Here is a 27,772-nt window from a genome sequence, read left to right on the forward strand (position 1 = left end):
GGTTAGAGAGACCAGGACCCGCTTCTGAAGTATCCAGAAGGGTTACCAGAAGCAGAGGGACAGGTCAGCCGCAGCTGAGGAGTCCAGGAGGCATAGGAGGAACACCAAGCCAGGGACAGAGGCGACGAGAGCCGGTCCTGGCAGAGAGAGACGACACAACCGGACACTGGGGTCCGAGGCTGTCAGGGTTGCAAGCCCTGCAGCAGAAAACCAACCCGCAAGGGATTTCAGGTCCCTTGGCCTAAGAAGCCTGGAGGCTCCGCCACACAGAGGGACCGGTACAGCACAGAGAAGCTACAGGTACCTAAGGCCCGAGTCGCAAGCCATACAGGCGTAGTACACTGCAAGCTCAGGGACGTGGGCTATCATACCACTAAAGAGGGATAGTCAGCAAGGGCAGAGAGAGAGCGGTAGGCCTACCCACTCACCCTGACCAGCAGAGCTCGCCCGAATGCCCTCAGACACCCAGGTCCATTCCTACCCTGTACTCTTGGTGGGTCTGTGATAAGATCAGTAAAAGACCCTGGACTGCATTCTTGGACTCTGTGTGGTTACTGCTGCGCCTGCACCATCACCCCCAGCATCCTATTACCTGCCCTGAGGTTACACTCCTCCCGTGGGGAGTCATACTATTTCCTGCTGCATCCCCAACACCAGCCTCAGCGGTCTGCCTTGCAGCGGCGGTCCTCCCTGACCGCAATCCACGGGTGGCGTAGTCGGACATTACCTACAGCACATCATAGACTACCACTGGTCTGACCACCCTGAGCCACGGGACCGGGTCGCCACTACTACTCCCAGCATTGCCCTGAAGCCCGGTCTCGAGTGCCCCACGGCCCAGGGGGCGAGTCAGCTTTGGCGTAGTAGGCAGGATTGTAACCAACCCGCCACAAACGGGTATTGCGTGCCTGAAGAAGAGTTTTCCCGCCATCCGGAGCCGTTTCCCGCCATTTTCAGCCGTTTTCCCGCCATCGGGCGCCATCTTCAGGACGCCGCGCGGGAAGAAGAGGGGCGTGGACGTCCAAACCGCGCAAGACCCGAAGCTCCGCCCCACGCACCGACGCTGCGCAAGGTCCTGGAAGGGAGAGAGAGCGACGCTGACGTCACCAGGACGCGACGCAAGGTCCTCGTCCGGAGCAGCACCAGCGGAGTCGCGGCCTACAGAAGAGGATCGTCGGAAGGTAGGCCACGCTTAACTAGGGGGGAGGAAGATGACGGACACGGAGGGGCCTTCTACAACCAGCGGGGCTGCAGCAGCGGTGATGCCGTTCTCTATGCCCTACATCCCCGGAGCAGCCTGGCTACCCCAATACTCAGGGGACCCCCATACCTTAACTGACTTTAGGGAAAGACTGCACAGCTTGTTCAAAGTTTATCACCTGACGGAAGAACAGAAAGTGAGCATTCTAACGGGGCAGCTCACCGGTGCAGCCCAGCGGGAAGTGAAATCAAGGTCAGATGAAGAGAAAAAGACAGTAAAGGACATTCTGACCCGGCTGCGGAGTACCTTTGATACCCGTACCTCAGCAGAAATAAAAATGCGGTTCTATGGCTGTAAGCAGCGGGCCCAGGATAGTATCAGAGACTATGCCTTGAACCTGCAAGAAGCCCTGAGAGCTATCAAACAAGCTAACCCTGGTAGCGTGCAGGACTCTGATAAACTGTTGACTGACCAGTTCATAGAAGGTCTGCTGTCCAGCGCCCACAGAACCCAGCTGCGCCTCATGGCCCTACAGAACCCCGATTTGACTTTTGCGCATTTCAAGGATCGGGCCATCCGAGTGCTCAGAGAACCCGCAGCAGGTGGCGCTGTAGCTTCCCGGCGCCCTGCCATCACTTACCACCAGGGGGCAGCGCCCTACCCCGCAGACCTTGTGGGGGCTGATGCGCAGGCCCTAAATCCATCCCAGCCTGCAGATCTGCACCATCAGGTCCAGGAGCTAACAAAGAGTGTGGCTGCATTAACCAGGACCGTACAGTCGTTGCAGGTGGAACCGTCAAGACCAATCGAGCTGGCTTCCAGTCCGGAGGATGTCCCGTGGCGTCGACAGAGGAGGATCCCGCCGTTCAGAGGGAGGCCCGCCGACCGCTATGCTGAAGATGGACAGCCGATTTGCCGCCGTTGCAGTCAGCCAGGACACATAGCAAGGTACTGTACTTTAAATGGGTCCGACCTGGGGCAGAGGGCCAACCCCCAGGCATAAGGTCATCAGGCCCGTCTAATTGGCGTGATAAGTACGTGGGAGGACGCCCGGTCTTACCCATAGTGCTGAACGGTATCCCCATGAGTGTACTGCTGGACACCGGGTCTCAAGTGACTACCATCCCCTACGTACTTTTCAAGCGGTACTGGTGTGACGCTGACATAACTCAATACCCAGACGATGACTTAAGCATCATTGCCAGCAATGGCCAACCCGTGCCGCAGGTGGGGTTCAGAGAGATGACCATCAAGATTGGTAAGGTGGAACTGCCGGCACAGGGAGTGATCATTGTGGACATTGACCGTCGTGAAAGTCACCCTAAAATAACTGTGGGTACTAATGTGATTGAAAACTGTCTTTCAGAAGTAATTGTGATTTTGCAGCAGGTGGCGATGAATGCGAGCTCCAGCCAACAGAGGGTCCTCCAGAAAGAGATAAGAGCCCTGATGAGACGGCAGCAGGTAGAACTGTCTGGTGGTGAGATCGGTAGCGTAAGAATGAGTGACCCATTCCCCATTTCCATGCCTCCCAAAAGTGAGATGATGATCTGGTGTCGGACTGCAATCGGGTTGAGAGGCAGAGACTACCAAGTCATGGTAGAACCCGTGTTCTCAGACAGCAGGCCCACCATTTTGACAGCCCGGGGGGTGGTTGATGTCCGTCATGGGAGGGTGCCCGTTCGCATTCTCAACATTGGGGAGAGGGAGGTAAACTTACCCAGGTACGCTACACTTGCCAAATTGTTTGCCGTCCAACACAATGCTATCAGGGCCGTGGAACCGTTGCCTCCATCTCCTCAGGCGGAGAGTAATGGCTCCCAGAAACAAAAGGAGGACTGGTGCCAGAAACTCCATGTGGGTGCTGACTCCACTCCCCTGCACCAAAAACAAGGAGTCTACCGGGTGGTTCAGGAGTACGAGAGAATTTTTAGTAAGCACCCGCTAGACTTCGGCAGAGTAAAAGGGATAGAACACCATATCCCCACGGGGAGCCACCCACCAATAAAAGAGAGACACAGGCCTGTACCCCCTGCACATTATCAGAACGCCAAGGGTATGCTGAGAGAAATGAAAGAAGCTGGGGTCATTAGAGATAGCTGTAGCCCCTGGGCAGCTCCCTTAGTTTTGGTAAAAAAGAAAGACGGTACCATGAGAATGTGCGTGGACTATAGGCAAATCAATCGTATCACTCATAAAGATGCGTACCCGTTACCTAGGATAGAGGAGTCTTTAGCAGCTCTAAAATCAGCTAATTTCTTCTCTACTTTGGACCTTACTAGCGGGTACTGGCTGGTTCCTGTGGCAGAGGCTGACAAGGAGAAGACCGTCTTCACCACCCTGATGGGACTGAGCGAGTTCAACTGTATGCCCTTGGGGCTCTGCAACGCACCAGGGACCTTCCAGAGGCTGATGGAATGCTGTCTAGGGCACCGAAACTTCGAGACGGTCCTCCTTTACCTGGACGACGTGATCGTCTATTCGAAGACTTACGAGGACCATCTAAAGCACCTGGCCGAGGTGTTCGAAGCCCTGGCAGGCTACGGCCTGAAAGTGAAGCCTTCAAAGTGCCACCTGTTAAAACCGAAGGTCCAATACCTAGGACACGTGGTGAGTGCAGAGGGAGTAGCCCCTGACCCCGACAAAGTTACAGTCATCAAGAGCTGGCCAAGCCCCTCTAACATCAAGGAAGTGAGGCAATTCCTCGGGTTGGTAGGCTACTACCGAAGGTTCATCCCCGGTTCACTAAGATGGCAGCCCCTATGCAGGACCTCCTGATAGGGCAATCTAAATCCAGAAGTCACAAGCCACCCTTCAAGTGGGACAAGCCGGAAGAGGAGTCCTTCCGCCAGTTGAACATGGCCCTTACGGGGGATGAGATCCTGGCCTACCCCGATTATGGTCAGCCTTTTATCCTCCACACAGATGCCAGTAATGTGGGGCTGGGAGCCGTACTGTCACAGAACCAACAGGGCAGAGAAAGGGTGATCGCGTATGCCAGCCGGAAGCTGAGGCCCACTGAAAGAAACTCCTTCAAGCTAGAATTCTTGGCAGTGGTGTGGGCCGTCACAGAACGGTTTAAGCATTACCTGGCCTCCGCAAAGTTCACCGTGTACACGGACAACAACCCGTTGACACATCTGGACAATGCAAGACTAGGTGCCCTAGAACAGCGGTGGATGGCCCGGCTATCTAATTACGACTTCACAATCAAATACCGGGCAGGCAGAACCAACGCAGATGCCCTATCAAGAATGCCCCACCTACCTGAAGGGGAAGACGACTCAGGAGAGCTGGAGGAAATAGAGCTCCCTACGTTCCACCGGTATGGAGCCACTCAGCATTCTCACCGGGTAAGAGACAAAGACTTGACCACCGTCATGTTCAACCCCTTACCCCACCACGGCTGAGCTGAAACGCAAGATAACGACCCTGCAATACGCCTGGTGAAAGACATGTTAACCCAGGAAGACGCTAGCCCTGGCCCGGATGCTCCAGAGGAAGCCAAGCAGATATGGAAGGAGAAAAGCAGGCTATTCCTCTACGAGGGTAAGCTGTGCAGAAGGCTTGTCAACCACCGGATGCACGAGCTGACCTGGCAGATAGTGGTCCCAAGGCGAGATGCAGCAATGGTCCTGGAGGCCTACAATGACAGAGCGGGACACTTCGGGTGGAAGAAACTGGAGTTTCTACTGAGAGAGCGGTTCTACTGGGTCGGCATGAGAAGGGCCATCGAGAAGTGGAGCAGGGACTGTGGCCCATGCCACCTCAGAAGGAAGAACCGTACCAGCCAGCAGACACCCTTGAGGCCCATCGTCACCAGGCAGCCTCTTGAGCTGGTAGCTCTGGACCATGTGAAATTGGCTCCAAGGCGGTCGGGCTACGTCTATACCCTGACAATTGTGGACCATTACTCCCGGTTCCTGGTAGTGGTTCCTGTTATAGACCTGACAGCCCAAACATCGGCCAGAGCCTTCCAGCAACACTTCTGCCGTCCACATGGGTATCCGGAACAGGTCTTATAGATCAAGGTCCAGCGTTTGAGGCTGAAGTATTCCAGGAGTTCTGCAACCTCTACGGCTGTAGGAAGATTCGGACAACGCCTTACCACCCGCAAACCAACGGGCTGTGTGAGAAAATGAACAATATCGTTATCGATCTCCTCAAGACGTTACCCCTGGAAGAACGCAGCCTGTGGCCGGAGAAGCTGCCAGACCTGATTGACTTGTACAACCATATCCCTGTGAATGCTACAAATTGCACCCCGGCTTACCTGATGCGAGCAAGACCAGGTAAACTGCCGTTAGACCTGGAGATGGGAGTCCTGACACCTGAGGACACCTCCCCAGACGCAGACTGGGATACGGAACGGCGGCTACAGTACAAGAAGGTACAGGAGAGTGTGGAGAGGAGTCTGGCTCAAGCGAGAGAAAAGCAAGAGAGGCTCTTCAACCAACACGCCCCTGCTGGTCCCCTGGAACCTGGTGAGCAGGTCCTGAAGTGGAAGAGAAGGTTACACAAGCTGGATGACCAGTGGGAGAGAGACCCCTACACTGTACTGCAGTCCGACCACGACAACCCGAAGGTATGTGTGATTACCAAGGATGGAGGAGAAACCACTAGCACCATCTCCAGAGACCACCTAAAGCGGTGCCCCGAGCAACTACAGAGTCCAAGTGAAGAACAAGATGACCTTGAACCCGCAGAGGACAAGGAAGAGATGATCAGCACAGTTCTCGGGGAGTTCCCCCGGACCTGGACTCAGATAAATGGCGCAATAGTGGTACCTGTCCTACACTTCCTTCAGCCTACCCAGCAGGAGCCTACAGGAGGACAGGAAGAACAAGAAGAGCAAGCGGCCCCAGAGGCGGAAGAACCCACGCCAGCAGCCCAGGAGAGTCTACCCTCTGATGACAGTGAGCCTGCCATGCCTGCGGTAAGCCAAAGGACCCGCAGACAGCTACCTGCCCTACCTGTACACCCAGCTAATATCTGTACCCTCAACGATAGTGGGGAAAGCCAGGTTAGACCACCACCAGACAGTGGGCTACGGAGGTCAACCCGGAGCACTAGGGGTCAAATGCCAGCTCGCTGGAAGATCTAAATGTATAATGTCTATATTTAATGTGTTATGTTTGTACCCTGGTTATTAATACTGTTTTTCATAGTGACAAATGGACTAAAAGGTTATGAACTTTGAGTAACCGGGACTTCCTTGTAAATATGTTCGGAGCCTAACCAAAGGAAAGAATAAAGACTGTCAAGGACTCGGGGCAAGGACAGACCCCCACCTGGTTAAGGCTCCCGTTGTGTTGGTGAAATGGACACCCGGTCACGGATCATACTGTGACCCTCTTCTTTTGTTGGTGATATGGACACCCGGTGACAGGCCATACTGTGACCTAAAGAACTCAATATGTGGTGTTGTCTGTTGTTTTCTTCTCTGTTATGTTTATGTTGTAATTTCTACCCTGTATCGTGTTTCCCGTTTAGTCCCGGAGTACTAAGCTTTCCTAGGGGGGAATGTGTCACCCCAGGCCTGGATGCCACAAACATGTAAGGCTGTGTCTGAGAGCAGGAGGGAGGTTCTCTGGTCATGGACCATTTGCATGAAGCACCTCCTGTCCCAGGCCAGTAGGGGGAGCAGGCTGCCCCTATAAAAACTGGTACTGAGGGCAGGGTTAGAGAGACCAGGACCCGCTTCTGAAGTGTCCAGAAGGGTTCCCAGAAGCAGAGGGACAGGTCAGCCGCAGCTGAGGAGTCCAGGAGGCATAGGAGGAACACCAAGCCAGGGACAGAGGCGATGAGAGCCGGTCCTGGCAGAGAGAGACGACACAACCGGACACTGGGGTCCGAGGCTGTCACGGTTGCAAGCCCTGCAGCAGAAAACCAACCCACAAGGGATTTCAGGTCCCTTGGCCTAAGAAGCCTGGAGGCTCCGCCACACAGAGGGACCGGTACAGCACGGAGAAGCTACAGGTACCTAAGGCCCGAGTCGCAAGCCATACAGGCGTAGTACACGGCAAGCTCAGGGACGTGGGCTATCATACCACTAAAGGGGGAGATAGTCAGCAAGGGCAGAGAGAGAACGGTAGGCCTACCCACTCACCCTGACCAGCAGAGCTCGCCCGAATGCCCTCAGACACCCAGGTCCATTCCTACCCTGTACTCCTGGTGGGTCTGTGATAAGATCAGTAAAAGACCCTGGACTGCATTCTTGGACTCTGTGTGGTTACTGCTGCGCCTGCACCATCACCCCCAGCATCCTATTACCTGCCCTGAGGTTACACTCCCCCGTGGGGAGTCATACTATTTCCTGCTGCATCCCCAACACCAGCCTCAGCGGTCTGCCTTGCAGCGGCGGTCCTCCCTAACTGCAATCCACGGGTGGCATAGTCGGACATTACCTACAGCACATCATAGACTACCACTGGTCTGACCACCCTGAGCCACGGGACCGGGTCGCCACTACTACTCCCAGCATTGCCCTGAAGCCCGGTCTCGAGTGCCCCACGGCCCAGGGGGCGAGTCAGAAGCATCAGCCCTGTTGACCAACAACTATGTAAGATGTATGCTGGCCACCGGCACAATATGGCATGATTTATCTAGGTGCTTTCTGGCAGATTTGATATGACTAATGTGTACCAGATATTATTAGATATTATTGACTCATCCTTAGAGTAGGTCATCAATATCAGATCTATGGGGGTCCGGGATCCAGCACCCCCACTGATCAGCTGTTAGCAGGTCCCTGGACGTTAACAGGAGACACCACAGCGCCGAACACTGAGTAGTGGCCGTTCTCCGGTACTGCACTTCAGCTCCCATTTACTTCCATAGGAGCAGAGCTGCCTACTAGAGTTTTCAGTGGTGCTGCATGTCAGACCCCCATTGATAGCGATTGATAGCCTATCACCCTAAGTCCCTTTGATCTGTTTCTGTTTTTTGTTTTAGCATGGGATTTCAAACATATGAAAATGCATAGTTTGATATAAAAAGTACTTAGGGATGCGATAAATTGTAAGATCCCCTCCAAAAAGGGAATGAGCCCCTAAAAGGGTCCTGTGGCCTAGCAGTGATCCCATGGATAAGAGGGTTCCCATTTACCTACCAGTGAATTGGAGTAAGTAAAGCCATGGATGAAGGGGGGTCCTAAGGCTTTGGAGATTCCCCTATGTCCTGCTGGTATCACTGAGCAGTTAACATACAGATGTATCCTTAAAGGAAGTAGTCCAATAAAAGACATAAGGTATATCACAGATCCACATTATTAATGACAAATGTTTGGTTTCTGGGGATCCACTGGTTGCAAAAATGTGGTTCCCAAAGTCTATTATGTGAATGGAGCTGTAGTGAGCATGTGCGACCACTACTTCACTCATTGTCTATGGGAGTGGTGATCACACGTGTATTACTGATCCATTCACACAAGAGACAGGAATCCCCCATTCTTTGTATAAGTGAGAGTCCCAGGTATAATATATGTTGTTTATCGGACAACCCCTTTAAGTGGTTGCTCCCATCTTCATATATGGGTATAGTTAGATAGCACTTGTAAAAACAAGCACTTTTGCAATTTGCTGTTTAGTAAAATTTGCAGCCATTCTTGAGATATAAACGCTTTTGTTTTGTTTACAGTGGTGGTCGGTCTCCTAGGCAACGAGCTGTAAACAAAAGAAAAGTGTTAATATCTCAAGAACGACTGAAGATTTTAACCAGCAGTAAATTGCAAAAGTGCTTGTTTTTATATGCCCTATCCAAAAATATCCATCTACGAAGATGGGAGTAACCCTTTAAGGCCTTTTCTCTCATTGGTGGGCGTATCCTTATTACTTAATGTAAGGGGATAACTCCAAAAAGCGCTCATAGAGACCCCTTCTATGGGTTAGGACACAGATTTGCTAAGACACACTTTTTGATTATTGGGCTTCTTACCTGGGAGGAAGCCAAGCGGAAAATTGGACACATTAGAGATCCTTTTCAGTCATTTTCTGGTCTCATTCAAAGCCCATTGTTCTGTAAGTTCCCACTTGATGCATTAAAGGTCTGGTATTAATAATTTTTCTCCATTCTGCTGATGTGATGACAATTTCCTGCTATACCCTTATCACACCCTCCACCGTTAAATCCTGTCCCAGATCTTACAATTAAAGGACGTATTGAGGTTAAATGTTGTTTATATGTTGGAAAGGAAATGTAATTAGTGATCTTCTTTCATTAGTATCCACTTATAAACTGGAATTCTATCACTTGATTGATGCGGAATTCCAACTTTTTGGTAAGAGGGAGCAGCAACAGTGACCCCTAGAGGCCATAAAAGTAAATCATTTCTTAAAAGGTCACTGTTCTCGACAGCACATTGCCCTGTGTAAACAGAACCTGTGCTGTCGAGAACAATGCCATCCTATGTGCACTCGTTGGTATTAGTTTTACTTTTTTTTTTTTTCCTTTTAGCTGCTTGAATAAAACAGTGATGGGAAAGTCCGTAGATGAACGGTATAAAGCAAAAATGCTACCTGCTGCAATGAGTGCCCCCCCACCCCGGGGGTAGTTCTCATCTCAAAAATGTGCGAGGTAGGTGACAGGAGTGCCATCTCTGTAGGGTCAAAAACTATTGATAAATCCTTCACCCTGTAAAGGTGCGATTTTCAAATCAGGAAAATAAATTAATCAGCACCAAAAATGGCGCCCCTGGAGGTTAAGGAAGAATGGCAGATTGAACCCCGTATAAATGGAGGAAGGGGTGTACATGCATGCACCATGATTTTATTCACTTCTATGGGAGCAGTGGTCACAGGTGCATATTACTGTTCTCATCCATCCTTAGAAGTGAATAGAGGGGTGGTCATACAGGTGCACACATGGGAACCCCACTCTCATGATCGTCAAGGTCTAAGTGATTATGCATTTATCATCCGGCCCTGACAATGTTTGTGAGATGACCCTTTTAAGATATGGACTCTGTACTGCAGCACAAGGAGACCCTATGGGTGTTATGATCCTTTAAAGACTCTATATGATGCACCATAATATGCCCCTAGAAACAATGCTTATATGGGAACTACAGTATATGGTCATGAGCCATAAATTAGATATTAAAAAAAAAAAACTTTAAAGTCTATAGACACCATTGACATAGGAAAAATGATTTTACTTTAGTTATCATTTTAATAAGATTCAGGTAATCTTCATTAATTCATTTTCAATCCCCTGATATGCAGATGGCAGCAGAATCCAAATTTCATATATTTCTCTTGTAGGAGTGTCCCTCCCTGTAATACAGGCTGGAGGTGAGCTATGTGTATATCCAGCTTCATTAGCCTACATATCAGAACAGCTTCTATCCTGCATCTATTTCATCTTGTCTATAGTATGTTTTCTTTGCCTTCTCTGGGATACTTTCTCCCCTGTCCATGCTGTCGCAATCCGTATGCATCTCCCTCTCTCCTGCAATCTCTAACAGCGAAAAAAAGAATTGTGAGCCGAGAGACGCCAGGAGCAGGAATTCTACCACATTTCAAACCGTTTTGAAAAAGCATTCAGCCAGATAAGACTTTTAGGGGGACTCAGATGGATCGCCTGAATGCATTGCAGAAATGCAGTGTAAACAGGGCCTTACAGTCACGTTGCAGCAGTAAAATGGAAGGAAATTTTGAATGAAGACTATTTAGAAAGCTGTTTAAAGGGGTTCTCCAAGAATGTAATAAAATGGCACCAGTCATGTAAATCAAATGCCAACCTGTCCTAATTACATGTCAGGACAGGCTGCAGTCTGAAGAAATACTGCTCCTGAGACCTGGGCCTCAAGTGACACTATATCATAAGAATACATACCTTTGTGAGCTGCCAGAGAAAGGTTATAAAAGGAGACTAAATAAATCTTCTCGTCTGACTGGGCATGGAGAAAAAATCCTTTGTTCTTCTCCTCTCACAGCCCTTCTCTGGCAGCTCTTGGAGGTATGTGTGCTTACATTACAGCTCCTCTGTCAGTTGAGACACAGGTCTTGGGAGCTGTGTTTCTTCAGACTGCAGCCTGTCCCGACATGTGACTAGGACAGCTCCCCATTTTACTACATTCTTTACAACTTCACAGTTAAGAAGCAAATGAACAATAAAAAATAGAAGACAATCTAACATGTTGTAATGGCCTGATTGGTGGCAGTCGGGCTGCTAGGACCACCACAGATCTTATCTGCAGGCTGGTCTTCACCTCCTGACAATAGCTTTCATTTATTGAAATGTAGAGGAACTGTACATGACACCACATCTTCATATATCCCCCAGTAGTGATGTGGTGGTGGTCTCGGCTGCGGGAATTCCCACTGATCAGAATATTTTTGAAATATCTATTATTATAGGGCATAATTTTATATTATAGATACTGCTTATCTGAAACGAACGCTTCTTCATAAAATAGTGGAGGCTCGGGATTCTCTCGAGAATACCAATTACCTGACTGAGCAATGCAGCTTGAACTGTGAAAGTGTATGTGAACTGTAGTGATCTCTGGGGAGATCTCTTGTTATATGCCATTAGTGTCAGACCGTGTCATCGGCATCTCTAATAAAGTAACACATACAGCCTATGTGGTCTAATATATTCCTTCTGAGCAAATGATGTATACAGCGAGTGCAGATTGCCAGACGGTTATGTAGAATTTCCGTACTTATTCTGTTTTGCATTAAGTGTCTCCTGCTGTATGACATAAATACATACATAAACTTGGATAAAATAAGATATACAAAAAAAAAATATATATATATATATATATATATATATATATATATATATATATATATACTCATAAGTCCATATATTATCTATTAAGTCCATATATTATATATTATCTAGTCCATATATTATCTATTCATAAGGAATAATACTATTGCCACCATTTTCAATGGTCTAAATAAAAAAAAAAACATTTGGAAGCAAGAAAAAGAAGAAGAGAGGTAGATGGAAGTATGACTACAAGATCAGACTGCACAGGGTTTGTTTGCAGTCTGTTACCATGGAGACAGTGTTTCCTCATATGAGCTGTAGACAGAAAACAATAGGATATTTTTAATTTAAACTATTTGCAAACTTCTTTTTTTTTATTTCCCATGCACTGGAACAAAAAAAAGTACCAAATCTGGAGTGGGCCTGCTATTAGCCAAATGTATATATAGTCCAGCTGCTTTAGTTATTTTTGTGCCTAACTGTTACAACCTGTAACATACCTGGCGGCGTCCTTGCATAGTGGTCCATCTCCCACTGTGCAAGAGCGCGCACTTGATTTCCAGTCCAGACTATCACTTTGGCTTCTTTCCATATTGTCTGCTTTGCTCTGCTCTGGCTGCTTAGGGCGAAGCCCGCTGAACTTCCTGTTTCTTGTAGCTGCTGCAGACACACCCCTGATGCTTCCTCAGCCTATTGCTGTCTGTCACCTGGTATTTAACCCAGCTCCTCCCTGGAATCCTTGCCTGAGCATCTTGTTCTGTCAGTTGGCTTCTTGTCACTGATGTGCCAGGTCCTGTCTATGTTTTCTGCCTTGTGGTATCAGTTCCCGTGTCTGAACTGTGTCCTGTCTGTGTACTCTAGCCAGCTGCCTTTCCTGGAGGCGGTAATTCCAGGCCCGTGTGAACACGCTCTTAGCCTGTTCCTTCTGCCCTCTAGGGGCCGCATACCTAGATCTGTTGTCTGTGTCTTTTCCCAGTGTCTGTTCCTGCCCTAACTATCTTCCAGCCTGTTTCCCGTTTCTCTCTACGCCCTTATCTTCCCTTTTTCTGCAGAGTCTGAACTCGTACCTAACTCCTGCTCGTTGTCACTGTACTTCCGTTTGTGAGTTTGTGGTCCACTCGCTACTTCACTGCAAGTACCCTGTGGGTATCTGGTTCTGCCTTTCCCTTCCTGTCTGTTCCGTGTGAACAGAGCCCTGTCCCCTCTGCCCTGCCTTGCTCGCCGTTCCGGCGGTTTCTGACTGCTCTGCCTTGCTCACCGCTCCAGCGGTTCTTGCCTGCTCTGCCTTGCTCACCGCTCCAGCGGTTCTTGCCTGCTCTGCCTTGCTCACCGCTCTGGCGGTTCTTGTCTGCTCTGCCTTTGCTCACCGCTCCAGGCGGTCTCGCTCTGCTCTGACCCTTTGCTCACCGCTCTGGCAGTCTCGCTCTGCTCTGACCCTTTGCTCACCGCTCCGGCAGTCTCGCTCTGCTCTGACCCTTTGCTCACCGCTCCGGCAGTCTCGCTCTGCTCTGACCCTTTGCTCACCGCTCCGGCAGCCTCGCTCTGCTCGGACCCTTTGCTCACCGCTCCGGCAGCCTCGCTCTGCTCGGACCCTTTGCTCACCGCTCCGGCAGCCTCGCTCTGCTCGGACCCTTTGCTCACCGCTCCGGCAGCCTCGCTCTGCTCTGACCCTTTGCTCACCGCTCCGGCAGTCTCGCTCTGCTCTGACCCTTTGCTCACTGCTCCGGCAGTCTCGCTCTGCTCTGACCCTTTGCTCACTGCTCCGGCAGTCTCTCTCTGCTCTGACCCTTTGCTCGCCGCTCCGGGCGGCCTCGCTCTGCTGTGTTTGTCCACCGCATCTGCGTTTCTGTTCCTGAGTCCCAGTCTGTACTGGGACCTATCCACTCTGTGCTCCAACCTGTCGTACCTGCCAGTACCTCCCTGCCTGCATACCAGTCGTGCTTACCAGCATCTACCCGTCTGTGTGCCAGCCTAACCTGCCTGTTCCTGTATTCCCCGGTGTGGGTCAACAGCCGTGTCCGGGGTCTGACCTGGAGTAGCCCCTGGTCCCTCTGCTCGGTTCCTCCTTGGTGCACTGGCGTCGTATGCCGTCGTGCAACCTTGGTCGGATCGGGTGGATACTTAGTTACGCCCCTCCAGGCATTCACTCTCCGGTATGGTCCAGTGGAATCACTACATATACACGCACACGCCAGTCAGTCCGGGCGCGTGCATTACACAACCCCTTTCCATATGCCCATACATCATCCCTCCATGAGCCACTCACAAAAAAAATCGCTCTTGCTCTAGGGAACCTGTCCACTTATCAAAGCCAAGGAAAGAAAACTTCACTGTTGATTTTCTATGGGATCCCGCACTCCTTGATGACACACAATATATGGGCTATATAGACCCCTATATATACTCCGTGTGAGGGGTGGAAGCCCCCTGACTTCCCCTTTGTGATTTCACACATGGGGCACGTGCAGAAGCTGAGATAGATAAATGAGAGGCGCAGCGATGTGTCATTCCCGCACAGTCATACACTGGAGGAGAGTGGGAGAGAAGAGCCGAAGAGAAAGGAACAGCAGTGATAAAGACAGGAGGAAAGATGGGGGCAAAAGATTAGGGAAATTTGGAATTGGGAACATGATATTTGCACTCAGAGAACATTTTTGGTTTTCATTGAATTCATACTCAAGAATGACTGATTGGAGCGGGTGTACAATCTGAGCATGTGTGCGGAAAGATGGCATTAAAGGGTTTACTGGGAGCTTAAATGGACCTTCTACTGTCAGACAACTTGGTCTCATTAGGTAGATAATGTGATAGATAGATAATCTTTATTTAAAAATGATGTTGTTTTACCCTCCCCCACTTAGTAGCCCCCACTCTGTATGATGGCCCCCTTAGTAGCCCCACAGTGTATCATAGCCCCCTTAGTAGCCCCTACTCTGTATGATGGCCACCTTAGTAGCCCCACAGTATATCATAGCCCCCTTAGTAGCCCCTACTCTGTATGAGGGCTCCCTTAGTAGCCCTCATTATGTATGGAAGCCCCCTTAGCAGCCCCCACGCTGTATCGTGGTCTCCTTAGTAGCCCCTACTCTGTATGAGGACTCCCTTAGTAGCCCTCATTATGTATGTAAGCCCCCTTAGTAGCCCCTGTAACGGGTCTGGGAGGCGGAACCTCTGAGCTACTATACAAGGGGGCGGCCCTTGTAAGGGAGCGGGTGGCAGTCTCTGGATGAACGGACAGGGAGATACGGCAAGTGATCAGGGCAGTCTCTGGGTAAAGGGTAGGTACGACCTGTGATGGCAGAGCCTCCGGGTAGGCTAGCAGGCAGATGGTAGATGTGTGCTCCCAGGTGAGCAAGCGAGAGTCTCTGGAATAACAGGTGGTCACGGCACGTGACGGCGGAACCTCCGGGCTGGCAAGCAGGTAGGTAACGGAGAAGCGCTCCCAGGTGAGCGGGCAAGAGTCTCTGGAATAGCTGATGGTCACCGCACGTGACAACGGGACCTCCGGGCTGGCAAGCAGGCAGGTAACGGAGATGCGCTCCCAGGTGAGCGGGCAAGAGTCTCTGAGATAGCTGGTGGTCACAGCACGTGACAACGGAGCCTCCGGGCTGGCAAGCAGGCAGATAACGGAGAAGCGCTCCCAGGTGAGCGGGCAAGCTGGTCCATAGACAGACTGACCGGAGTAGTAAGGCAGACCGTCGGACCTCAGGCAAGCAGGCAGGTAGCTGATATGCGCTCCCAGGTGAGCGGGCAGGCTGGTCCTTTAGACAGACTGACAGGAGTAGTAAGGCAGACCGTCGGACCTCAGACTGGCAGACAGGTAACAAGTATTCAGGCAGGAATCAGGCAGGTAACTGGCAGGTAACTGGCAGGAAACTGGCAGGAAACTGGCAACGGGACCTGAGGGCTGAAGCACAGGTGAGACACAGGTGCAAACAACATTGCTCGGGCACCTCCATTTTGGAGGAGGTGCCTTATATATGATGAAGTCCTCCGGCCATTGGCCGGGGACTCTTTAGGGCGGCGCGCGCGGCCCCTTTAAGAGGAGGGGAGCGCGCGCGCGCCCTAAGCACAGGGGCCGGGAAGGAGCGCGCGCTGAGAGCAGAGCAGGAGGAGGACGCCGGGACGGAGCGCGCGCTGACAGCAGAGCGGGGGGAGGAAGCCGGGCACGGAGCAGAGCGGTGAGGGGAGCAGCGTCCCTGCCTAGCAGAGGGCAGGGACGCCGGCACTACAGTACCCCCCCCTTTAGGCCCCCCCTTTTTTAGGCCAGACAGAAATTTAGCTAGGATGAGAGGGGCATGGATGTTCTCCCGGGGCTCCCACGTTCTCTCCTCAGGACCAAACCCCTTCCAATCTACCAGAAAAAAGGTCTTTCCTCTTACCCTTTTGGTGGCAAGAATGTTCTCTACCTCAAACTCGTCCTCAGCAGAAACCGGAGCAGGAGGCGTACCTGTAGACTTGGAAAAAGAGTTAAGTACCACAGGTTTGAGGAGAGATACATGGAAGGAGTTAGGGATCCGTAAGTTGGCCGGGAGTTTCAATTTATAGGCCACCGGGTTGATCTGACTGATGACCTCCAGTGGGCCGATGAACCGAGGCCCTAACTTATAGGAAGGGATCTTGAGCCGGACATATTTGGACGAGAGCCAGACTTTATCCCCAGGGCGGAATTGAGGAGGGTCCAGACGTTTTTTGTCAGCGTGTCTTTTCATACGCTCGGATGACAGAAGGAGTGCGGACCGGGTACTCTCCCATATGGAGGAAAATTTGTTAACAAGAGATTCCGCAGCCGGATTGTCCGCCGAGGTGGAGACGGGAAACGGGATCCGAGGATGCTGACCGTAGACTACAAAAAACGGGGATTTGGAGGAAGACTCGCTCTCGTGATTGTTGTACGAGAATTCGGCCCATGGCAGGAGATCCACCCAGTCAGAATGGTGGGCATTAACGAAGTGCCGAAGGTAACTGGTCAGGTTCTGATTGATCCGCTCCACTTGACCATTAGACTGTGGGTGGTAAGCGGAGGAGAAGTCCAGGGTGACGTCCAGCAATTTACAAGTGGCTCTCCAGAAACGGGAAGTGAACTGTACCCCACGATCCGACACGATGTGACGGGGCAGGCCATGAAGACGGAAGATGTGGCGGATAAAGTCTTTAGCCAGCTCGGGTGCAGACGGAAGACCTGGCAGTGGAATGAAGTGAGCCATCTTGGAGAAGCGGTCAGCGACCACCCAAATGACCGTACAACCGGCAGAGACGGGCAGATCAGTAATGAAGTCCATCGCTATATGCTGCCAGGGGGCAGCAGGTACTGGCAGAGGTAGGAGGCGGCCGGCCGGCAGGTGTCTCGGAACTTTGTTGCGGGCGCAGGACACACAGGCAGAAACAAAGTCTATTACATCCTTGTGCAGGTTAGGCCACCAGTAGTGCCGGGTAATAAGCTGGAGGGTCTTTTTCTGACCGGCGTGGCCAGCTAGTTTAGACGAATGACCCCAGTGTAGGATCTTCTCCCGATCAGGTACTGGTACGAACGTCTTACCAGGAGGAAGACGATTTAGACTCACGGGAGCCACCTGCATTACTCTGGCGGGATCGATGATATGTTTCGGAACCTCCTCGAGATCAGACACCAGAAAGGATCGAGACAAGGCGTCCGCCTTGACGTTTTTGTCAGCCGGGCGAAAATGAAGGACAAAATCAAAACGAGCAAAAAACAAGGACCACCGGGCTTGGCGCGGGTTAAGTCTCTGGGCATGCTGGAGGTAAGCCAAGTTCTTGTGGTCAGTGTAAATTATTACCGGGTGAAGAGCCCCCTCGAGCAGGTAACGCCACTCCTCCAATGCCAGTTTGATGGCCAATAACTCTCGGTCTCCTATGGAATAGTTGCGCTCAGAGGAGGAGAAGAGTTTAGAGAAGAAGCCACAAGTTACCATCCTCCCGGAAGATGATTTTTGAGTAAGTACCGCTCCGGCTCCAGAGGAGGAGGCGTCAACTTCCAGGAAGAACTGCTTGTTGCCATCTGGGCGATGCAGCACCGGGGCGGAAGAGAAGGCCTGTTTAAGGGAAAGAAAGGCCTCCTCTGCTTCGGGTGGCCACTCTTTGGGATTAGTACCTTTACGGGTTAGCGCAGAAATTGGGGCCGTCCGGGAAGAGAAGTGTGGTATGAAGAGGCGGTAGTAGTTGGCGAAGCCCAGGAATCGCTGAATGGCCTTCAACCCCTCCGGTCGGGGCCATTTCTCGATGGCAGACAGTTTCTCAGGATCCATTTGTAGGCCGGTCTGAGAGATAATGTAGCCCAGAAACGGAAGCGAGGTCTGCTCAAAGAGGCACTTCTCAAATTTAGCGTAGAGATGGTTCTGCCTTAGCCTGAGCAGGACCTGACGAACGTCCCTCCGGTGAGTCTGGAGATCCGGAGAGAAGACCAAGATGTCGTCCAGGTACACCACTACGCAGGAGTAGAGAAGGTCCCGGAAGATGTCATTGACCAACTCTTGAAAGACGGCAGGAGCGTTACAGAGACCAAAGGGCATTACCAGGTATTCATAGTGGCCGTCCCGGGTGTTGAATGCCGTCTTCCATTCATCCCCCTGACGAATACGAACCAGGTTGTACGCCCCACGAAGGTCCAGTTTGGTGAAGATCCTAGCCCCCCTCAGACGATCAAATAATTCTGGAATGAGCGGAAGGGGGTACTTATTCTTCACCGTGATCAGGTTTAGGCCTCTATAGTCTATACAGGGACGGAGAGAGCCGTCCTTCTTTTTGACGAAAAAGAAGCCTGCTCCCGCCGGGGAGGTAGATTTCCGGATGAATCCTCTGGTCAGATTCTCCTCAATATATTCGGACATTGACCGGGTCTCAGCAGCGGATAAAGGATAGATACGCCCACGGGGAGGAGTAGTACCGGGTAGCAGATCGATGGGACAGTCGTATGGTCTATGTGGTGGTAATGTCTCTGCCTCCTTTTTATTAAAGACATCTGCATAAGACCAATAAGGAATCGGAAGTCCAGGTAGATTAGCTGGGGTAGGAGAGGGACGGACGGGATGGACGGGAACCAGGCAGGTTTTATGACAGTCTTGTCCCCAGCGAAGGACCTCTCCGGTTTGCCAGTCTAGCACGGGTGCATGTCTCTGGAGCCAGGGCAGACCTAGCAAGAGGGCGTGAGAGAGTCCAGGTAGAACATGAAAGGAGATACTTTCAGAATGCAGCATTCCCACCTGCAGGGTAATGGATTCGGTGATGAGTTGAATGGGGCGAGGTAAGAGGCCCCCATCCACGGCAGCGACAGACAAGGGTACAGCCAGAGGTTTGGTGGGGATGCGGTATTTCTCAACCAGGGACTGTGAAATAAGGTTCCCGGCTGCTCCAGAGTCAAGTTGGGCTAGTTCGAAATAACGGTTCTCCCCGTAGATGATCGAAACTGACAACAGCAGGGATGGAGAGGATTTATTCTTGTCTAGGTGGACCTCTCTGAGCGAACCTAGACACAGGCGTTTCCCGACCTCTCCGGGCAGGCACGGATCCGGTGCTCCTTACTGCCACAGTAGAAGCAGCTCCCCTCGGCACGGCGTGAGTCCTGACGGGTTTTGACCATCTTGGTCTGGTCGACCTGCATAGGCTCAGGAGAGTGTACCTGGGGAGAGATGGAGGGAATGACGGGTTTCTGGAAAGTAGGAGCTAAACGTGGAATCCTTCTCTCACGGGTGACCTCTTTGGCACGCTCCTGGAACCGTAGGTCAATCCGGGTGGCAAGAGTTATTAAGTCATCGAGAGTGGTAGGAATGTCCCGACCGGCAAGTTCATCTTTAATACGGCCGGACAGACCCTCCCAGAAGACGGAAACCAGAGCGTCGTTATCCCAGGCCAGCTCCGAGGCAAGGGTACGGAACCGTATGGCATATTGGCCCACGGTGAGACTCCCCTGACGGAGGCGTAGCAACGATGATGCAGATGAGGTCTTCCGTCCGGGTTCGTCGAAGACTTTCCGGAAAGCCGTGAGAAAAGCAGGCAAGTTGGACACCAGGGGGTCTCCTCTCTCCCATAGAGGATTCAGCCAGGCCAGGGCCTCCCCGGTGAGATGGGACATGATGAAGGCAATTTTGGCCCGGTCGGAGTTAAACTGGTAGGACAAAAGTTCAAAATGCAGGGTGCACTGATTTAAGAAGCCCCGAGCCTGGACGGGGTCGCCTCCGAAGCGAGGAGGTGCAGAAAGCCGGGGTCCGGGGTAGGATACCATAGTATTAGTGGGCAGCGGAGCTGCCGGATTGCAAGATATGGCACTGGCGGAGGTTGTTGGTGGATCAGACAGAGTGTTCAGGCGAGTATTAACATTCCGCAGGTGACCCAGGATGGCCTCCTGTTGGGACCTCTGACGGGACAGTTCAAGACAGAGGTCCGAGAGCGAGGGAGCTTGGGTGCCACCGGGTTCCATGGCCCGAGCAAACTGTAACGGGTCTGGGAGGCGGAACCTCTGAGCTACTATACAAGGGGGCGGCCCTTGTAAGGGAGCGGGTGGCAGTCTCTGGATGAACGGACAGGGAGATACGGCAAGTGATCAGGGCAGTCTCTGGGTAAAGGGTAGGTACGACCTGTGATGGCAGAGCCTCCGGGTAGGCTAGCAGGCAGATGGTAGATGTGTGCTCCCAGGTGAGCAAGCGAGAGTCTCTGGAATAACAGGTGGTCACGGCACGTGACGGCGGAACCTCCGGGCTGGCAAGCAGGTAGGTAACGGAGAAGCGCTCCCAGGTGAGCGGGCAAGAGTCTCTGGAATAGCTGATGGTCACCGCACGTGACAACGGGACCTCCGGGCTGGCAAGCAGGCAGGTAACGGAGATGCGCTCCCAGGTGAGCGGGCAAGAGTCTCTGAGATAGCTGGTGGTCACAGCACGTGACAACGGAGCCTCCGGGCTGGCAAGCAGGCAGATAACGGAGAAGCGCTCCCAGGTGAGCGGGCAAGCTGGTCCATAGACAGACTGACCGGAGTAGTAAGGCAGACCGTCGGACCTCAGGCAAGCAGGCAGGTAGCTGATATGCGCTCCCAGGTGAGCGGGCAGGCTGGTCCTTTAGACAGACTGACAGGAGTAGTAAGGCAGACCGTCGGACCTCAGACTGGCAGACAGGTAACAAGTATTCAGGCAGGAATCAGGCAGGTAACTGGCAGGTAACTGGCAGGAAACTGGCAGGAAACTGGCAACGGGACCTGAGGGCTGAAGCACAGGTGAGACACAGGTGCAAACAACATTGCTCGGGCACCTCCATTTTGGAGGAGGTGCCTTATATATGATGAAGTCCTCCGGCCATTGGCCGGGGACTCTTTAGGGCGGCGCGCGCGGCCCCTTTAAGAGGAGGGGAGCGCGCGCGCGCGCGCCCTAAGCACAGGGGCCGGGAAGGAGCGCGCGCTGAGAGCAGAGCAGGAGGAGGACGCCGGGACGGAGCGCGCGCTGACAGCAGAGCGGGGGGAGGAAGCCGGGCACGGAGCAGAGCGGTGAGGGGAGCAGCGTCCCTGCCTAGCAGAGGGCAGGGACGCCGGCACTACAGCCCCCTGTTATGCACACGCCCGGGCTGAGCGGCGTGTGCGTGTGATTGTAGTGATTCCACTGGACCGTGCCGGAGAGTGAATGCCTGGAGGGGCTTAACTAGGTATTCACCCGATCCGACCAGGGTCGCACGACGGCATACGACGCCAGTGCACCAAGGAGGAACCGAGCAAAGGGACCAGGTGCTACTCCAGGACAGACCCCGGACACGGCTGTTGACCCACACAGGGGAATACAGGAACAGACTGGTAGGCTGGCACACAGACTGGTGGGTATAGGCAGGCACGACTGGTATGCAGGCAGGCGGGTAAGCAGGCAGGGGGGTACAGGCAAGCACAGCTAGAGTGCAGACAGGGAGGCACTAGTAGGTTAGGAACACAGGCGGGATAGGACCCAGTACACACTGGGACTCAGGAACAATACAGGCAGAGGGGTACAGGCAAGCACAGCTAGAGCGCAGACAGGGAGGCACTAGCAGGTAGGGACACTGGCGGGATAGGACCCAGTACACACTGGGATTCAGGAACAGAGCCACAGATGTGGCGGACAAACACAGCAGAGTGAGGCCGCCCAGAGAGGTGAGCGAGAACAGGGCAGGACAAGGCCGCCTGGAGCGGTGAGCAAGAGTAGAGCAGGACAAGGCCGCCAGGAGCGGTGAACAAAGGATCAAAGCTGAGCGAGACTGCTGGAGCAGTGAGCAAGAGTAAAGCAGGACGAGGCCGCCTGGAGCGGTGAGCAAGAGTGGAGCAAGGCTGCCGGAGCAGCGAGCAAAGGAGTCAGAGCAGGCTAGAACCGCCGGAGCGGTAAGCAAAGGAGTCAGAGCAGACTAGAACCGCCGGAGCGGTGAGCAAAGGAGTCAGAGCAGGCTAGAACCGCCGGAGCGGTGAGCAAAGGAGTCAGAGCAGGCTAGAACCGCCGGAGCGGTGAGCAAAGGAGTCAGAGCAGGCTAGAACCGCCGGAGCAGTGAGCAAAGGAGTCAGAGCAGGCAAGGCTGAGTAGGGGGGACAGGGCTCTGTTCACACGGAACAGACAGGAAGGGAAAGGCAGAGCCAGACACCCACAGGGTACTTGCAGTGAAGTAGCGAGTGGACCACAAACTCACAAACGGGAGTACAGAGACAACAGGCAGGAGTTAGGTACGAGTTCAGACTCTGCAGAAAAAGGAAAGGAACGGACATAGAGAAAAGACAGATGAAAGATAGGAGAGAGTACAGACTGGAACTGAGTGTACGGACGAGACCGACACAGGAGCGGGACACAGGAGCGGGTCTGGGAATACGGCCCCCAGAGAGGCGGGACGAACAGGCAAGGAGCGTGTTCAGACAGGACAGACAAGATACAGGAGCAGGTCTGGGTAATCGGCCCCCAGAGAGGCGGGACGAACAGGCAAGGAGCGTGTTCAGACAGGACAGACAAGATACAGGAACGGATCTAGGTAATCGGCCCCTAGAAGGCGGGAGGAACAGGCTAGGAGCGTGTTCAGACAGGACAGACAAGATACAGGAACGGATCTAGGTAATCGGCCCCTAGAAGGCGGGAGGAACAGGCTAGGAGCGTGTTCAGACAGGCCTGGAAATACAGCCTCCAGGAAAGGCAGCAGGCAAGAGTACACAGACAGGACTCAGTTCAGACACGGGAACTGATACCGCAAGGCAGGAGACATAGACAGGACTCAGTTCAGACACGGGAACTGATACCGCAAGACAGGAGACAAAGAACGGGACCTGGCATCTTCAGAGTGAAGGCACACACTGAATGAAACACTATGCTCAGGCAGGGATAGATGGGAGCAGCTGAGCTATATACCAGGTGACAGACAGCAATAGGCTGAGGACGCACAAGGGGTGTGACCCACAGCAGGTACAAAAAGCAGGAAGTGATTGGGCGCCGCCCTTAAGCAGCAGACACAGACGCAAACAGACAGCATGGAGGGAAGCCAGAGAGACATTCTGGACTGGAGATCAAGTGCGCGCTCTTGCACAGTGGGAGATGGACCACCATGCAAGGACGCCGCCAGGTATGTTACAGTACCCCCCCCCTTACGCCCCCTCTTCTTCAGGCCTGCCAGAATCTTCCGCAGGGAATTCGAGGACCAGTCGTTCACTTCAAGGAGATCACTTCCACTGTCCACAGGAAAAACTGATCTCATCTGGTTAGCTAGGATGCTACCTCCTATCCAGCCATCCTCAGCAACAGACGAAATGGGTGGAGTACCAGGAACAGCACACAAGGAAGTCTCTCTCCACATATTTTCAGGTGGCACCCCAGAGGGTACAGGAGACAACTGGAAGTCCTTCACCGGGTTGGAGGGGGACAGAGACTTGGGGGTAATCTCTGCTTCGAGGTACATCTTGTCAAGCTCACAGGAAGAAATAGACGGGTTATCAGGTACATAATGAGGAAAAGTCACTGTCTCTTTGTTATCTGGTGGTACCCCGGAGGATTCAGGAAACAACTGGAGGTCCTCCGCCGGGTCAGAAGAGTGCAGAGGCTCAGAGAAAACATCTGCTTCAGAGTACACTAGGTCGGACTCACTGGACGAAGCAGGCGAGGTATCGGGTACAGAGTATAGGAAAGTCTCTGTCCATTCACCACCAGGTGGCACCCCGAAGGGTTCTGGAGACAACTGGCGGTCCTCCGCCTGGTCAGAGGGGTGTAGAGACTCACGGGTAACCTCTGCTTCAGAGTACACTAGGTCGGACTCACTGGACGAAGCAAGCGAGGTATCAGATCTAGGATATAGGAGAGTCTCTGTCCATTCACCACCAGGTGGCACCCAGAAGGGTTCTGGAGACAACTGGAGGTCCTCCGCCTGGTCAGAGGGGTGTAGAGACTCGGGAGTAACCTCTGCTTTGGAGTACACTAGGTTGGACTCACTGGACGAAGCGAGCGAGGTATCAGGTACAGAGTATAGGAGAGTCTCTGTCCTTTCGCTACCAGGTAGCACCCCGAAGGGTTCAGGAGACAACTGGAGGTCCTCCGCCTGGTCGGAGGGGTGTAGAGACTCGGGGGTAACTACCACTTTGGGGTACCCATTGTCAGGCTCACATGACGAAGCGGACAAAGTATCGAGTACCGGGTGTAGAGAAGTCTCTCTCCATTTGTCATCGAGTGGTATCCCGGAGGATTCAGGAGGCAACAGGGGGTCCTCCACCAGGTAGTAGAGGTGCACAGACTCTGAGGTAACCACAGCTTTGGAGCATCCTTGGACATCCACACCGGTTAAAGTGGGTGAAGCATCTGATGCCGGGTGCAGGAAGTTCTCCTGTGTGGAGTCTGGATGGGCAGAAGTCTCTTCGGGCAGGAGAACTGGTGCACTACCCACGCACATTACCCGTTGGGGCTTCTCCGGGATACAGGGAGATGAAGCTTCAGTAGGGACTTCAAGGTTGGGGTCAGGAGGTCTCAGGGAGGACAGACCCTGGCGTGACGGCTTGCCTCTACGTCTAGCACGTCTGGACTGCCTCTTGAGGTTGGGAGAAGTATTCCGGAAAGCGTAGTCACCCTGTGAGGATTCTGGGTGGGCAGTAGTCTCATTGGGCTGGATGACTATTGCGCTACCCACACACATTACCCGTCGGGGCTGCTCCGGGATATTGGGAAGTGAAGCTTCAGCAGGGGCTTCAGGGTTAGGGTCCTCGAAGACCATACGAAAGGCCACCAGGAAGGCCTGCAGGTCAAGGACGACAGGATCCCATGCTTCCCATAGGGGGGTGACCCATTTCAAGGCATCACCCGCTAGGTAGTCAATCATAAAGGCCACTTTAGCCCAATCGGAAGGAAAATAGAGAGGGTAGGCCTTAAAGTGTAGCATGCATTGCTCCACAAATGCACGACACTGTCTTGGATCCCCATAGTAACGTGGCGGATCCGCAGGAACGAGAGCTGATAGATCCATCTGGACGGTGCGTAATTCGCCTGAAACTCAGCTAAGGAAAAAAAAAATTATTTATTTATTTTAATGCATGTATTCGCTGGAAAACTTCTCAGAGAGCGAAGGCCGTGGGGCTCAACGGGAACCATGGCCTGAGCATGCTGTTATGCACACGCCCGGGCTGAGCGGCGTGTGCGTGTGATTGTAGTGATTCCACTGGACCGTGCCGGAGAGTGAATGCCTGGAGGGGCTTAACTAGGTATTCACCCGATCCGACCAGGGTCGCACGACGGCATACGACGCCAGTGCACCAAGGAGGAACCGAGCAAAGGGACCAGGTGCTACTCCAGGACAGACCCCGGACACGGCTGTTGACCCACACAGGGGAATACAGGAACAGACTGGTAGGCTGGCACACAGACTGGTGGGTATAGGCAGGCACGACTGGTATGCAGGCAGGCGGGTAAGCAGGCAGGGGGGTACAGGCAAGCACAGCTAGAGTGCAGACAGGGAGGCACTAGTAGGTAGGAACACAGGCGGGATAGGACCCAGTACACACTGGGACTCAGGAACAATACAGGCAGAGGGGTACAGGCAAGCACAGCTAGAGCGCAGACAGGGAGGCACTAGCAGGTAGGGACACTGGCGGGATAGGACCCAGTACACATTGGGATTCAGGAACAGAGCCACAGATGTGGCGGACAAACACAGCAGAGTGAGGCCGCCCAGAGAGGTGAGCGAGAACAGGGCAGGACAAGGCCACCTGGAGCGGTGAGCAAGAGTAGAGCAGGACAAGGCCGCCAGGAGCGGTGAACAAAGGATCAAAGCTGAGCGAGACTGCTGGAGCAGTGAGCAAGAGTAAAGCAGGACGAGGCCGCCTGGAGCGGTGAGCAAGAGTGGAGCGAGACTGCCGGAGCAGCGAGCAAAAGGGTCAGAGCGGAGCAAGGCTGCCGGAGCAGCGAGCAAAGGAGTCAGAGCAGGCTAGAACCGCCGGAGCGGTAAGCAAAGGAGTCAGAGCAGACTAGAACCGCCGGAGCGGTGAGCAAAGGAGTCAGAGCAGGCTAGAACCGCCGGAGCGGTGAGCAAAGGAGTCAGAGCAGGCTAGAACCGCCGGAGCGGTGAGCAAAGGAGTCAGAGCAGGCTAGAACCGCCGGAGCAGTGAGCAAAGGAGTCAGAGCAGGCAAGGCTGAGTAGGGGGGACAGGGCTCTGTTCACACGGAACAGACAGGAAGGGAAAGGCAGAGCCAGACACCCACAGGGTACTTGCAGTGAAGTAGCGAGTGGACCACAAACTCACAAACGGGAGTACAGAGACAACAGGCAGGAGTTAGGTACGAGTTCAGACTCTGCAGAAAAAGGAAAGGAACGGACATAGAGAAAAGACAGATGAAAGATAGGAGAGAGTACAGACTGGAACTGAGTGTACGGACGAGACCGACACAGGAGCGGGACACAGGAGCGGGTCTGGGAATACGGCCCCCAGAGAGGCGGGACGAACAGGCAAGGAGCGTGTTCAGACAGGACAGACAAGATACAGGAGCAGGTCTGGGTAATCGGCCCCCAGAGAGGCGGGACGAACAGGCAAGGAGCGTGTTCAGACAGGACAGACAAGATACAGGAACGGATCTAGGTAATCGGCCCCTAGAAGGCGGGAGGAACAGGCTAGGAGCGTGTTCAGACAGGACAGACAAGATACAGGAACGGATCTAGGTAATCGGCCCCTAGAAGGCGGGAGGAACAGGCTAGGAGCGTGTTCAGACAGGCCTGGAAATACAGCCTCCAGGAAAGGCAGCAGGCAAGAGTACACAGACAGGACTCAGTTCAGACACGGGAACTGATACCGCAAGGCAGGAGACATAGACAGGACTCAGTTCAGACACGGGAACTGATACCGCAAGACAGGAGACAAAGAACGGGACCTGGCATCTTCAGAGTGAAGGCACACACTGAATGAAACACTATGCTCAGGCAGGGATAGATGGGAGCAGCTGAGCTATATACCAGGTGACAGACAGCAATAGGCTGAGGACGCACAAGGGGTGTGACCCACAGCAGGTACAAAAAGCAGGAAGTGATCGGGCGCCACCCTTAAGCAGCAGAAACAGACACAAACAGACAGCATGGAGGGAAGCCAGAGAGACATTCTGGACTGGAGATCAAGTGCGCACTCTTGCACAGTGGGAGATGGACCACCATGCAAGGACGCCGCCAGGTATGTTACACCCCCACACTGTATCGTGGCCCCTTAGTAGCCCCTACTCTGTATGAGGGCCCTCTTAGTAGCCCTCATTATGTATGGATGCCCCCTTAGTAGCCCCCACACTGTATCATGGCCCCCTTAGTAGCCCATACTCTGCATGAGGGCTTCCTTAGTAACCCTCATTATGTATGGAGGATCTTTGTCTCTAAAGGAAGTGTGTTGGGTCTTTGTCCTTC

The 27,772-nt window shown here is 53.0% G+C and overlaps 1 long non-coding RNA gene across 2 annotated transcripts in view; it reads right to left on the bottom strand.

Moving 5' to 3' along the window:
- The window catches only part of LOC141162283 (uncharacterized), a 107,364-nt gene that overhangs the window by 58,916 nt on the left and 20,676 nt on the right, over positions 1-27,772 (bottom strand). The gene's annotated exons all lie outside the window — the stretch shown is intronic.

The sequence above is a fragment of the Phyllobates terribilis genome, unplaced genomic scaffold, assembly GCF_046119375.1.
Source record: "Phyllobates terribilis strain yellow unplaced genomic scaffold, ASM4611937v1 Scaffold_9__5_contigs__length_417890890, whole genome shotgun sequence".
Lineage (NCBI taxonomy): Eukaryota > Metazoa > Chordata > Amphibia > Anura > Dendrobatidae > Phyllobates > Phyllobates terribilis.